Genomic DNA, 12,038 nt, shown 5'->3' with positions numbered 1-12,038 from the left:
GTAAATGGAGGACTGAAGAACATAACCTTGAGCACTGCAAACACAAGCAGGTTGGAGTGCTTTAAAATATAATGTACAGTATGGTGTACACGGTGGCGTACCTAGCGTATGGCAGGCAGGGCACGTGCCAAGGACACCACTTGAGGGGGGTGTTGCACCACTAAGGGATAGTGGCGGTGTTTACCCTTTAGTTAAGCTGTGCCCCATTCAGACCTCCCAAAGGCACAGACCCACAGTGATACACAGCATAGCCAATCACTGCTGTCATATGTAAACAGAGAGCTGGGGCAGGGAGTTACAAAACACACTTCATTTGTCGGACTCTGACTGATGACTCTAATAATGCAGAGCATGGCAGAGGAAGTGAGTGTTGTAGGCATTCCTATGCCCTGGCTGCTAGTTTACAGGTGACAGCAGTGATCCACCTAGCTGTCTGTCACTGCAATCACTTTGGGTCAGCGCTGAGGGGAGGTCTGCATGGAGCACAACTTATGGGCCCATTCACACATCTAGTTACCATGTTTACCGCAGGGCAAAAGGGGCAACTGCACTGGGCCCATGATTTACAGGGGCTCACAACAGCTGTCCCTTGAGCACGCAGAGGCAGGCAGAAGACAAGCAGCACGTCCAGTAGGAGATCATTTGTCACTGGCCAGCCCTTTCTCCCATCACAGCGGTTCCCGGCATGTTCCCTGAATGCGCCTGTGTTAGGGTTTCCACCTGTCCAGGATTCACCTGGACAGTACTGGTTTTGAGTCTTATATTTGCTGTGTCCCTGTTTCAAGCCAGCTGAAGCCCAGACACAAGATATCACAATGTAAGGCAGACAGGGGCAACCACGGGGTCCTGGTGTTCCTGCTCCAATGTAGACCTCTGTTGTAAATGAGCTCTGTTGGTCTCTCTCTTTCTCTCCCCCCCTACTGCATGTGTAATGCTATATTTATACAGTCAGAGCCAGGATTGTGGGGGGTGCAGGCGCAACCAGTGTGAGTGTTGTTTGTTTTCACATCACCCTTAATGTCCCTCAGCACACAATTTGTAACTTTTTCAAACACTTTGTGCTTTGGGCCATTTACCCAAGTTTACCTCGCTCCCTCTCCTTGCTCTCCCTCCTGGCTGTCTGTCCTCACTCATCCTCCTCGGTTTCTCATTTTCCCCCTGGCTGTCTGTCCCCACTCTCTCTCCTGGCTGTCTTTCATCTCTATCTCCCCTGGCTGTATCTCCTCACTCTTTCTCTCCTGGTTGTCTCTCCTTACGCTTTCTTCTGGCTTTCTCTCCTCGCTCTTTCCCCTGGCTGTCTCTCCTCTGGCTGTCTCTCCTGGCTCTCTCTCCTGGCTGGCTCTCCTGGCTGTATCTCCTCACTCTCTCTCCTGGTTGTCTCTCCTTATGCTTTCTTCTGGCTCTCTCTCTCCCTGCTCTCTCCCCTGGCTGTCTCTCCTGGCTATCTCCCCTGGCTGTATCTCCTCACTCTCTATCCTGGCTGTCTCTCCTCGCTCTCTCTCCTCACTCTCTCTCCTGGCTGTCTCTCCTCGCTCTCTCCTGTATATTCTCCCAAAAACAAATTGACACACGGCACTAGAGTGTTCTGGTTTTGCTTGAAGAAAAGGTGGCAACCCTACCAGACACACACACATGCACACTAGAGCATATTTGATGCACCTGGATTGCATTTAGCTGATTTAAACGAAGGTTTCCATTAGGCTTTAAAAATATTTACAATCTGAGGGAAGTATCCACCAATCTGTCCACCAATTCAAGGCAGCGTTCTTCTTTCACTGTCCACTCTTGTAAAATCTTCCTGCTACCATCCACCATGTGGCATTGTTCCTGCCACTAATCACCAAAGTAATGCAGCAGTCCTCCCTTGCATTGTCCACCAATGTAAGGCAGCATTCTTTCTTACACCGTCCAACAATGTAAGGAGGGGTTCTTCTTGCCACTAACCACCAATCAATTTAAGGTAGCATTACTCCACTGACCACCAATAAAAGGAGGCACTGTCAAACCTTTACACACTGTGTTGTATGTCACATACTCTGAATCACTGCACTTTGTACAATGTGATGTACATTATGTCCTCTGGACCACTACAATACACTATGCTACATATGAAATACTCATGATGACCTCATTTGGTACTGTGCAGCTTTTTATATAATCTGGACCACTACACTCTATACATTGTGCTCTATCCTACACACTGCAGACTGATGCACAATGTATGCGGTATAGGCCACATTCACATGACTAACAGCCGGCCTATACAGATCCGTGCTGCGTGCACAGCCGTATCGGGCCGTTCCCGGGAGGGACAGGTGCTGCGTGTGATTTGTACGCAGAAGCCAATTCTTTTCTATGGGAGTACGCGGGCATATGCTCACCCGTACTGCACATCCATGCGGGTATCCGTACTCGTACGCAGGCAGGATGAATCCTGTCTGTGTCCAAGCAGGGACATCCGCACCGACGTGCAGTTCGGGTGAGCGTACGGCGGCGTACTCCTATAGAGGACAAGCTGCTGCGTACAAATCACACGTAGCACCTGTCCTTCCCGGGAACGGCCCGATATGGCCGTGCACGCAGCACGGATCTGTATAGGCCGGCTGTTAGTCATGTGAATGATGCCTTATGGTACATACAGCAGATCACTGCATGCTGTATGTTTTGCTTTACATTATAGCATTTGGACGGCTGACACCTATATGATGTGCTATATACTAGTTGCCCCAAATTGCTTACCTGTGTGCAATGTGCTGTATATAACATTTATTGTATATACTTTATACCCCGAGAGGTATGTTTCATTTTCCAGACCACTAAACTCTGTGAACTGTGTTGGCCATTCATACTGGAAGAAATTATTTTAGTTTACCATTACATTAACCCTTAATATGTGAAATGTGAGTCGGCACTGCATACGCATGATAGAAATCACCAGCACTTCGTAAATGAAATTCAAAAAAGTCCATATTGCATAATCAACGTTTCGGGACCACCCTGAGTGGTCCCGAAACGTTGGATTATGCCATATGTGTGACGTTTAGTCCAAATAAATGGACTTTTTTTAAATTTCATTTACGGAGTGCTGGTGATTTCTATCATTCATTGACTGTTGTACACGGCGCCATCCGTGATTGTCCCTGTGAGCACCACTATTTCCACTTGGACCGGAAGCGCCGTAAGGAGTGCAGGGGGACCTACTGTTTTCTGGAGTCTGCACTGTACAACATTTGGATGAATCTTTATCCAAAATGCACAGATGCGAAGCTACATGTTTTTTCTTGCTTAATAAAAAATATGCATAGACACTTTCTATAAATCTACACATATTTGCCATTACATGACTTTATATACTATGACTATACCATTCTGATCTCTTTAGCTCACTAAAAAATAATCTTGATTCTGTTTATGGAGGTTTTATTTTCTCTCTAGGTTGAACTTGATGGACTTTTTTCAACCAATGTAACTATGGATGACGTTATCTTAACCTTAACTGAACTAAAAGAGAAATTAAGATCATGTTCCCTGTTATGATTGATTTGTTCTAATTTCTCTCCTCTCCAGGCATTTTGTCTAAATATGTTTGTGGTCAGAGTTACTTAGGCTTCCGAAGTCTTCATGACCCCTACTGATACCAACCTGATGTGTGCCATGATTTTATGGTCAGCGTGCCAAATAAGGGGGCACGCTCTAGTGAAATGATAGAACCTGGGGAAGGGCGGGCGGGTCAAGGGCGACCTCGCCGTGACGTCTCTAGGAGCTCCCTGTCCCCCTTCTTAAGGGGAGGAGAGCCACCGCAACTCCTCCCACAAACACGGCCAAGTTACCTTGGCCTATTACTTATCTTTTATACTGTATGTGTTCATATTTCTTTTATTCATTTAATAATATATGATTTAAAGGAAAATAAAAAAAGGCAGGCCTTGTCTTAAACACCTGTTATGGGATCTAAAAATAACTATACACCCACCTAATAAGGCTAATATGGCTGCCTGGACAAGATAAAACCCCATAGTACTAATACTGATAAAATAGTACCTGTCCTACACTGCCCTCTACTGTCAGAGCTGGATATTACACACTGACTTCCTACCATTGGGAAATAAGAAATATTTCCTATATACCAGTTGTGGTCAATGTATTAGATATAGGTAGCCTCTAGTGTAGTCCCCAGTATCACCAAAGGGCCACACATATTCAGTGCATATAAAGGTACAGAGGAATAAGCTGGGAGATATACAAAAGGGAAATGGTCAGTAGACATGTGCACTGCCAAAAAATTCGTTTAGTTTCGTTTCGTTTTAAATTCGGATTTGTGTTATTTCGTTTTTCGGGATTCGGGTGTGAAAGTCAATTCGGATTCGGACGAAATTCGGTAGCGTTAGTTCGAACGTTCGTTTCGTTTTCTGTTCTTATTCGTTTCTTATTCGTTTCGTTCTTTCGTTTGCAGCAAAGTGACATTTGAAGGGGGGAAAATATTTTTCTCCTTCTCTAATGTCACTTTGCTCCAACGAACGAAACTAATAAGAAACGAATAAGAAACGAATAAGAACAGAAAACGAAACGAACGTTCGAACTAACGCTACCGAATTTCGGAAATGGAAATTCGGATTCGTTTGCATTCGTTATGTCTGTAATTCGGAATTCGGATACATCCGAATGTCCGAATTTCGATTCGGAACGAAACGAATCGCACATGTCTAATGGTCAGATACTGTGGACATGCTAGTGGAGACAGGGACGCCAGGCATACTACAGGAGTGATTGAAGATTATTACCCAATGATTTATGCTCTCCTTTTAATATATACTACCAAACGTGTGCTTCCTAAAGCCCCTTAATAATGACTGTCGCCAGAGTTATCATTCTGCACAGCAAGTACGTCGTGTCACAGGTACATCCACAGCCAGGATTGTGTCACAGGTCACATGATGCAGCTCTTCAGGGGAAGTCCAGAAGCTCTTCTCCTCAGTGGCCCAGATCAGCACTGACCCATGGTTGCTAGAGCCAAATAGGCTATCAGTGATTCGATGCCGACACTATCTTTGTATATTGATTGTAAAGAATTATTAAAATTAAAATAATGTTTTATTATATACATGTGTTTTCATATTATGTACCATCTGAAAAGTCCCAATGGTTGAGCTCCATTATATTTTGTTTTATATAATTACCGAACAGTAACTAAAGCCACACTAAACTCAGGAATTAAATCTTAAAAATGCATTCAAGTGTCTTAACTATTACCAGAAATGTATCTTATTTGTTTATCACTCGGCTGTAGATCCTCCAATCATCTCAGAATTGGTGCTGACACTGTCATACCTTCTGGAGGATGGCTACTTTTGTTCCCCATGGTCCCTATGTGTGTTGTAAAAGTAGCCACCACTCCAAGATCGCTACCGTGATTGACTACAATCAACAGAAATTAGTAAACTAAACCTGAGATTGTAGTTCTTCATGGGAGTGAGCTTGGAGTGGTGGCTACTTTACAACACACACAGGGACCATGGGGAACAAAAGAAGCCACAGTCCAGAAGGAAGGACAGTGTCGGCACCAATTCAGAGATAAGATACTTGAATGTATTTTTAAGGTTTAACTCCAGAGTTTAGTGTCACTTTAAGGCATGTGGTGTGTTGATATTTAAACTGGATCAACACATTGCTATTAATATTCATATCTATTTTAAACTAAATTAAAGAGGTGTAAATGCAAAGTGCTGACTCCACTAAAATTGTTTGACCTTCATGACAGATAATGTTTCTCCATCTCTTCCAGTGATGATATCAAATTAGCTTGTGTGCAAACTGGATACATCATAAATGGTTCTATACTTAAAGCGGACCTTTACCCATATCTTTAAAACAACAAGCACACCTTTATAAATGTTTAGTAATGACAATCTACAATCACATACTTCTAGATAACAGCCGGCTATGTATTCTTTGCAGACCTTATTTTTCTCTTCTTCCCCAGTCTTCTGACAGTGGCCATGTTTACTATGGACAGATGACTACCTCTCCTTTTACTTCCTGAAAATCTGGCACATGTGACTAGGACATGTGACCATGCACATCATCTCAGGGGAGGAAAATGCCTTTCCCTGAGATGAGATTTCCCAGCAATGCTCTGCTGATGACAAGGCAATCCCAGTGTGTATTGCTTTGGCAAACTGAAGTCATTTGCACTTTCAAAGCAGTAAGTGAATGCTCTGCAAGTGTAAGTATTTCACAATCACAGCATTTTACACCGGACATGTCTATGGTATTAATAATCAGCATACATAGAGGGATGCATTGGTAGAATTAGATTTTTGAGTGTAAAGGTCAGCTTGAAGTTGTATGTGAATTATATACAGTTGGATCTAGGTCCACCCTTTTCCACAGCAATGTCTGCACCAGGGCTGTCAATCAACACTCTTACTGGGCTGCTGGAAGCAAAAAAACAGCCCGGTAATGCCTTTAGTTTTCTTGTATGTAATCCTGCCATTTCCATATTGCCGTAAAACTGTTTTTTGATTGTCTTGTCAGCACTTAGCTGATGCAAGAAGAAAGGCAGCCTCTTTGGTAGTCTTACCAGGTACAGTATACATAAGGGCAGTGTTGACAGATATTTGTTTGAAAGGTCTACTTGTTTTCCTATACATGTCTATGGAAATGCAAAAGCAGCAGAAGCAGCTCAAATGCACATGCAATGGATTGTGAATGAGAAACCTCTCAAACGAATGCATGCTGCATTTGTCCATCAAAGCCCATTGACGCAGGCCCCTCATCTGTCATAGGGAGAGAATACAAGTAAATAACAAGTACTACATGATATGGCTACTTTTTTGTTTTAAATAAGGGATGATCACTTTTATTATTTCTTGCTTAGTAAGGGATTAAATGCACAAACAGGTCATGTTTCATCAACTGTATATCAATGTACTACTACAGCGTGGCCTAGTGGTTTCAAAGGTGGTGCAAATGTCAGATCTGATGCCCTGGAGTGCTAGGGCCCCAGGATAAACAAAAAACACCGGGACCATGCCTGCATGGAGTTTCAGTCTTCTCCTTTTATTACCTCAAGGTGCATTCCAAAACCACACTCTGTGCATTCTTTAAATCTGACCTCTGCACTCTGTACGTTCGTTACATCTGACCACTGCACTCTGCGCGTTCCTTACTTCTGACCACTGCACTCTGCACGCTCTTTAGATCTGACCTCTGCGCGCTCTTTAGATCTGACCTCTGCGCGCTCCTTAGATCTGACCTCTGCGCTAACAAAACGGCCCAAAGTAGTACATGTACCTTTTCAGGCGTGGGCCGTTTTGTAGCGCGTTAGGGATGGGCGGAAATACGCCAAGGTGGGAACGAGCCCATTGAATACAATGGGATTTATATTTTTTAGCGTTTTGTAGAGCGTTCGTCGAGCGTAGAACGCGCTACAAAACGTTCAGGTGTGAACGAGGGCTTAGTGGGGGCCTCACTTTTGAGTTTCGCCTAAGGCCTCACAAAGTCTAGAGCCGCCTCTGCTGTTATCCATCAACACACCTAAACTGTAACCACAACCCATACAACACCCGAGCGTACAAGAAGTTACATAGTATTTGAGGTTGAATAAAGACATTAGTCCATCAAGTCCAACCTATTAGGATCTCATTCTAGGAGTACCTGTACCCCTGTATATGACGGCCCCTTGGTAGTTATACTTACATGTGCCAACGGATTTCCTATATTGACTGGGTCTGCTAAGTGCCAGCATACCGTATATTGCATTACTATGGCAGCAGATTACGATGTGCTCCCCTGGCTTGTTAAACCTGACCTAGCCTGAACTCAGATGTTCCGATGGTACAGTACCTCCTATAATTACCTGTATTTTCATAAATTGCTACCTTCAAATGGTCAACTGAAACACCCATTAACCTTTCTGCACAATTTTTACAAATGTGACTTCAGTAGCTTTCTAAAGAGAACCTTCCACTACTTGCCTTATGCAGGGTTTTACACTTAGCCCAGGGGTGGGCAACTCCAGCCCTCCAGCTGTTGTGGAACTAGAAGTTCCATGAGGTACTGCAAGACTGACAGTTACAGGCATGGCTTCCAGAGGCAGAGGCACGTTGGGATTTGTACTTAAAGCACAGCTGGAGGGCCAGAGTTGCCTACCCCTGACTTAGGGGCTGATTTATAAACACAGCCCAGCTATACATCCCTACCACCACTAGATGGCACTGAGGAGCGTAGGAATTTCCAATGCTCCTCAGTGCCATCTGGTGGCAGTAATACAATGCAGACAGCATCCACCCAGCTACAAAATTAATAAATCAGTTCCAAAGTCTTTAATAATGCTTTTATTGGTACTATACAATTGTAAAATTCTAATTCAATACATAGTACATTGTTTTTTTTTTGTGTGCAAACATTTTCCTTATAATTGTCATCAGATGACATAGTGGTTTAGGTATGTGTTATAAAAACAATACTGTGTTTGTTATGTAGCAGCTATATACAAATCTTTTGAAAAGAAAAATTCCACCAAAAGCAAAAAAACGCTTAGTTGGATATATGCCATCAGACCTTTATATTTGGGATTAGTATCCATCCAAGCTTCATTAATAAGGCAGTGCAAAGAAGAATGATGTTCAGTGACCCGGAGCAACTAATCACCTAAACGAATCATTTCATCAGAACCTGATTAAGTGCAGCCGTCAGAAACATTAATACTGTGCTGCAAATCTGAGCGGTGATACATAGAGAATATTAAATAGGATATTCTGCAATTATTTGATAATTGGTTCTGCACAGCTGCTGGACCCTGTGATATCCTGAATGTTACTGCATTCTATATGTTTGCTTAATGTGATCTATGCAGGCGCTAGAATTCAAGTCATCGATTGCTGTTTATTGTCATCAGTTGCGAGATGCCAATATAATGAGAGAGGATGTCTGACTGAATACTGCAATTTGTCCATTTGCCTTCCTGAAGAAACCCGATTACAAAATAAGAATATTTTTACATTTAACTGAAACTCTTTCCATTGTAATCTAGTTTTAGATAGAGGGAAGAAGAGTTCGGTCCTATGCCCATGTCGTGGAGAGTCACTCTCTTACTTTGGGACAGAAAGTGAAATATCTACCTTTTGTTCAGTGAAAACTATAGAGAAGAGATCTAAAAGGATGAACTATTCTGGTGACAACTGGTGAGATTTCCCCTCATTCCATAACCCTCGTTATTTCGCCATGACAGAAAATGAGGGGGAATCTCGCTAATGGGGTACAGCCATGACCTTGCAGGAGTTCTAACCCTTCTACGCAAAACTAAAAAAAAAAGGTTTTGACTGAAGTGCCACCTTAATTTAGCATATTTTAAATACTTGGGACCCTCTATAATTTTGTGCTGAAAACGGCCGGTTTCAGTGTAGCGGCAACACGTCTTAGGAGGATGCCTATTATTAAAGGCACAGACAAACTGCTGCATACGGGGGTCTGGGAGGCACTGCAACACCAACACTGAGCTAGCAATAGGGCCATGGCCAAACATGACCAAGCATACAGGGCCAGTTCACATTTCTGTGGTGTGTTAACGTACACTGCATTAAGGCAGCCCCGGAACCAACACACCAAAATGTCCTGCAAATCGGACCCATCCCAAAAATGTAAAACAGATGTGTGTCACCATTATGCCTTGGGAGTTTTATTTACAATGAATGTCAGTGCACTGCATTTAATGTGCATTGGTGCACATTACCACAATGCAGAAGTCTAAATGAGCTGTCAAATCCAAAAAGGTGTGAATGGGCCCTTGTAACCAAAAAAGGGGTCAAATAAACCAGCAAAGGCTAAACAAACCTGGCTGTGATCTGCTTAAAAGGAGAACTATGAGGAGAATGACGTGCCGTTGTCTAACACTGCAGCTGTCACACATTGGCTCTATTGATAAAGAGTTGAGCGATCACAAACTACTGATCACTCAGTTCATGATTTTCTCCCTGCATAGAGCGGTGGCTGTCCGTCACTCTCAGGTGGGCACAGCTGGCTCTGGCTTTAGAGAGGCTGAGCCAGGTGTTAATCAGGTAGCGGCGTGGATGCCAACAATATTGTCAGGATCTTTTCTGGGTAAGGCGCAGCTCTGCACTGTCAGCATATAGTGGGCAATAGCCTGCTATATGCTGAGTTTTGGGTCACAGGAGGACATCATGAATGTGTACGAGTATGAGTGTGAATGAATTGCTCCTGTGAGCAGAAATACAAATTACCATTAGTGCATCCAGGTGCTTTGGACTGAGATACTCACTGAGGCCTCATTTCCCCCCCCCAAGAAATGAGGTTTGGGTAGAATCTTTCGGTTACATGTATTAAGCAGTGAGAACCTGGAAATATACCATGGTCTATAGAGAGATAGGGAGACATCAACCATATTGTTGAAAACCTTTCTGTGAAATATACTATAAAAAACAAGATGAGATATCTAGAAGCAGTGCTGTGATAAAAAAAAGGTATGTCCTCCTATATACAAGCAACAGGTGAGCTACATAAACATGAGTCATTTGTTCCACAGTGATGTAGAAATCCACATTTTTAGAGAAAATTAAACAACATTTAACTAGAAACTAGTAGGCACAGTTTTGATTGCTATGCTCCCAACATGTACACGTTATATTGTCTACGCAAATGACAAAGTGCAAGTATTAGAGTTTAAGGTGCAACAGCCCCTTTCTGGAAACTCTGATATCATAAGGGCAGTTAAATGATCAATTCTGTAAACAGAAAAAGTCTGTCTTGAGGTATCAGTCGTGTCCTGGAGGAAAATGAAGGGTTTTTTAAATGGAGATTGATGCTACAGGATGACACAAAGGGCTGAATTATAAGACTGAAGCATGGGAGTTACCTACAGAGCTCAGGATGATTTCTCCATTAAATTACATTCAATTAGTCACAAAGGGTTTTCTCTTCTGTGTTTGTAGATCAGAGCATGTGGAATATGTTATATATTCAAATATTCCAGACAGCTGCAAGGGCTCGTTCTTACCAGCCTGCATGTGTTATGCACTATATAATGCATGTGCACTTATGTGCGCTGTGTAATGTTTTTTACAAAATTACATTTCATTCAACTCTTTGCCATGAGTTGTGGTGAAAAGTAGAAAGGAAGCATTTTTACGCAGCGCACACCAAACATGTATAGTGTGATCAGGACACAATTGTTTTCTATGTGCTCTTGCGTTGAGCCTGCCTTGGTTATTGCTGATCAACACAGCTCAATGTATCTGGTGTGAAGATACCTTTGTCATTACAATCAGATGTAGACAGACCCCATTTGTAACAAAAGAACATAAAAACATTTCCCATTGGCAGAGCAGATGCTTCTCAAGCCTAGACAGGTACAATGTAACAAAAAGGTACTTCTACTGAACCTGAGCTAACCTATAATGTGTCCAAGAGATGGCTGTAACCTGTAATTCATCTTTCAAATGTCAGATCATCAGTCCCTAACCCTAAGGCGCTTTACAAGGGCACAGGGATCATTTTGAGGACTAGCATAGGTACCTGCAGGCACAGTTTTCCAATGGACACCAACACAGTCATAGTTTATAGTCTCATTCACACGGGATAAAAGTGCCCGGATTCCTGCGGCTGGGAAAACCATTGGTTGCACACAGCTGCGGCGCTCAGCCTGTACAAAGCAATGACAGGCAAACAGGAGTCGCGGCTGTCCGCCGTTCTTGTACGGTTAGGCACAGATATCTGACCCTGAATGCAGACAAATTGCTTTCAGTGTTGGACATCTGTCCCCAACTGTAGGTAACTGCTGGATGTGTGGAGTCATGTAAACAGCGGCAGATAGCTGCAGCTTCTGTCAGCCTGTCATTGCTTTGTACAGGCTGATCGGCCGCAGCTGCCCACATTCACTGCTGATCTCAGCCACAAGAATCTGCAGATTTATGCCACACGTTGGCACTTGGCAGCCCGGGTGAATAAGGCCTAACATTGATACATTAGTCTAACTTTTCAAAACATGAGTAGGTGTTTTGGGCAGCAATTTTTAGAAAAAC

The sequence above is a fragment of the Nanorana parkeri genome, unplaced genomic scaffold, assembly GCF_000935625.1.
Source record: "Nanorana parkeri isolate BGI_ZX_2015 unplaced genomic scaffold, ASM93562v1 scaffold523, whole genome shotgun sequence".
Lineage (NCBI taxonomy): Eukaryota > Metazoa > Chordata > Amphibia > Anura > Dicroglossidae > Nanorana > Nanorana parkeri.
This window is presented reverse-complemented; position numbering follows the sequence as displayed.